A 3,790-nucleotide genomic window follows, 5' to 3' on the forward strand; every position below is an offset into this window, starting at 1 on the left:
TCCTACATGCCTCAAAGGTGAGATGGGAAAAGCACCCCTGGGGTGTGGGTATCCCCTCCCCCAACTTCTTCATTCTCCCACCTGAATGATCAGAACTGCCACACCTGGAATAAGTGGGTAGAGAAGTCTGCATGGGGGAGAGAGAAGGGGAAAAGAAGGAGAGTTGGAGACAGAAGTGGAGGAGAGGCGTCATCATCAGAGATTCAGCATCGGATTCAGCATTATCACTTGAGCGTCATCAAAGAAGCAGCAGCAGTAGCATCACCAAAGGGAGTTAGTCAGCCTGGAAGCCAGTTAGGAAGCCTGGAAAAGGCAGCTGAAAAGGAGGCAGAGGCCGAGAGAGCCAGAGGGAGGAGAGAAGTAGCTGCTAGGAAAAAAGGCTTACTATAAGAGGCCATGTGAGGAGATGTGCATGGCGGTAGGGACTGTGAAATAAAACTGGCTGACTCCTGGAACTTCATCTGACTGCTTTCTGAATCTTTTCGGCTTCACCCTGCAACATTCAGACCTGCCAGACCACAGGGCCTGCAGGAGCTGGGTCGAGCCCAGAAAAGCCTCACCATCTCCCCACTCCAACTCTAGGACTCATTCATTTAAATTAAGACGACATATAGGTATCTTCCTGAATGAGTCTGAATAAACCAAGGTAAGACTTGTTCTTGGTATCTCAAATGTGTGAGTTGCAAGTTTAGTTCAGTGGGCATTGGTTTTTGATGCTGTGTTGTTGTGCTGAGGATTTACACTGAGCCCTCACACATCCAAGGGAGTACTGCACCTCTCTGCCCCACACAGGCATTTTGCTAGGAGGCATTTTGATAGATGGAAATTGACTGAAGCAGGTAATTCGGTGCTACATTTTCTTAGGTCGTAATGTCTCACAAAGGAAATTCCTTTTTTTAATTTGGTTTACGAGCCACATTTCAGGATGCGGAGGGCTTATTCTTGGATCCCTTATAATCTCGGGGATCATACCTGCTAGGGCTCTTGAGGTCATAAGAGGTGCTGGGGGTGGAACTTGGGCAGTCACCTAAAGGCAAGCACCTTACCTACTACTCTATCACTCCAGCCCCTTTGTTTATTTTTCAAAAAGGTTTATGTTTTTAGGGTTTCTCTGCAGTAGAGTTGGCAGGGAGATGAGACAGGGGCAGGAATATTTAAAGATGAAGAGGGCAAGGAGTTTACTGATCTTTTAGTGGCAGACTGGGTTCAATCCCCAGAAACCCATATGATCTGTTGAGACTTTCAGGAGTAATCTTTCAGCAAAGAGTGCTAGAAGTAAGCCATGAGCCCTCCACTAAAGTTGGGCAAAATTCTAGTGGCTGGGGAAACAGTTTATAGGACTCAATCGCTTGAGGGGAAATTGTTTGGCTGGTTTTTATGTCACACCCATCTGTGTGTGCTCATGCCTTACCGCTGGCCCTGGGATCACTCCTGTTGGGCTTAGGGGACCTTATGGGATAATGGTGGTCAGCTATTTGCAAAGTGAGTGCCCGACCCGCTTTACTCTCGCTCTGGCCCTGAATCTCTAGGTTTGATCCCACGCATTACATGGCCCCCCCAAAGCACCACTGGGAGTGATCCCTGAGTCCTAAGCATGAGTAACTCCCAACACAGCATTCCCCCACCCGATTACAACAAAATTTCAGGTCCAGGGATATTCTAGGACCAGCAGAAAGGAATGGGTTCATGCTTTCCATGTTAAGGCCTTTGGCAATGTGTGGCCCTCTGAGCTTTGTTGGCTGTGGCCCTACTGACCTCCACTACCATATTGTCACTTAGAGTTATAAGTTCCACACAATCAGGATGAGTGGGAGCAATGCCTGAGAGCATTGTTTCAGGAGTCTCTAGTAAAAATAAACAGCTCAGCAGGATGAGACTGTGGTGGGCATGCAGGTGGGGTGTTCTATCCCTGAACCCCCACATATAAGTCCACTTTCCAAAAATAAATAATGAAGTGCCAATTTCTAGCTGGTGCTTACCTTGGAATACTTAATTTTGTGAAAGCACAAAAGCTTACTTAGTGTGGAAACGATAGAAAGCCCGTGTTCTTCCTCGGACATGTCTCTGACTTGTCTCTGTCCCTGCTTCCTTCCACACCAGAGAAAGTGGAACTAACTTCCACTTAGTTGAGCATGTACTTCCTAAAGGAAATAAGTAAATAATAGAGTAAAAAGAAAATGAAAGGTGGGGGTAACAATGCATAGGGCACCAGCAAGAAGTCACTGCCTTGCATGCAGTCCATCTGGGTTTGATCCGCAGCATCTTGTGTGATTCCTTAAGCATCATCACCAGTCAGAGCCCAGAGCCAAGAATAAGCCATGAACACAGCCAGGTGTGGTTTTTGAAAAAAAAATTTAATTGTTCCAGCAGAACACACCAAGAACAAATTGAAAATTGTAATGTGGGTGTTCGCTTCGACAGCACATATACTAAAATTGGAATGATACAGAGAAGATTAGCATGGCCCCTGCGCAAGGATGACACGCAAATTCGTGAAGCGTTCCATATTTGAAAAAAAATGCAATTTGGAGTGAGAGATAGTACAGGAGTAAGGTTCTTGCCTGTATGTGGTGACTCCAGCTCAATCCTAGCCCCACATGTGGTCCACCCTGAGCACCACCAGGAGTGATTCCTGAGTGCAGAGCCAGGAGTAAGCCCTGAGCACTTGCCCCACCAAAATGACAAAACAAGGAGCAGCTGCAAATTAGGGAACCTAGTTTGCTCTGCAGACAAGAAGCAAATGGTGGACAATTGTATGGAAGGTGCTGGGGGACCTCATTTCATCCCCACTGACATGACAGGATGGACCTGTTTTTCCCACATTCCATGCTGAAACATCGATCCTCTGAGACACAGCTTCAACCACTTGCCAGTACTCCTGTTCAAGACACAGGCTACAGAGTGGCATGACCCCAGGCCTGTGGAATGAGGACCCCTCAGTTACTACAGTAGTAAGCAATGGGACTGGGTGGATGAGTGCAGGGACCAGGGAGCACACTAGCAAGGACTTAGTTCATAAAGCCCCTCTCTCGGGTGGGGAGCACGGGGCTAAAGCCTCCTCCAGTGGATCCTCCAAGCCCCTCCAGACTCAAAGTGCGACACCGTAATGTGGGGGTGGTGAGGAGGGTTTGGAAGGGCTGAGACATGCATTGCACATTCTGGAGTAAGTCAGGGAGTCCAGAGTGATACCTCAGTGGGCTGGAGCTTGTGCTTTGCACATAGAAGTTGTGGTTCCATCCCTAGACCCCAAGTCCCTATGCATAAACGGGGAGCCAGGAGGCCATCAATTCAGCCAGTACAGGGGTCATAAGCCAGAAGAAGTAACAGTGGGAAGGGCTCTTGCCTTGCAAGCAGCTGACATGGCAGCCCATGTGGTCCCCTGAGCCAACTGGGAGTGATCCCTGAGCACAGAGTCAGGAGTAGGTAAGCCTTGGGCACAGCTGGGTGTTGCCCAGAAAACAAACATAACAACAAACAGAAGAAGAAAGAAAAGTGAAAAACTCATTTCTCCCCTTTACCCCCTCAATTAAAGCAGGCAAGTTGCAAGTCACTCTCTTTATTCACTCTCTGGGCATTTTCCGGGAGAGGGGGAGGATTCTGGGCAACAGTGCTCCCAGGGAGAGGTAAATGGGGGCACTAGTTGGAGGGGTGGAAGGTGCCTCATGGGTTCCATTGCATGTCCCGGATGCGGCGAACTGACTGCACCTGGGGATGAGGGACCCCAAAGTCAGTGCTGTCCTTGTAGTCCCCTTCTCCAACGGGAACTGCTGCCTGTGGTAGCCAGGGTACT

At 48.6% G+C, this 3,790-nt stretch overlaps 1 non-coding gene across 1 annotated transcript; it reads left to right on the top strand.

Moving 5' to 3' along the window:
* Positions 1–2,405: 2,405 nt before the first annotated feature.
* On the top strand, positions 2,406–2,512 carry LOC126031605 (U6 spliceosomal RNA). Its single transcript, XR_007503437.1, has one exon. It is a non-coding gene; the product is annotated as a U6 spliceosomal RNA (small nuclear RNA).
* Positions 2,513–3,790: the final 1,278 nt, after the last annotated feature.

Source organism: Suncus etruscus, chromosome 15 (assembly GCF_024139225.1).
Source record: "Suncus etruscus isolate mSunEtr1 chromosome 15, mSunEtr1.pri.cur, whole genome shotgun sequence".
Taxonomy (NCBI): domain Eukaryota; kingdom Metazoa; phylum Chordata; class Mammalia; order Eulipotyphla; family Soricidae; genus Suncus; species Suncus etruscus.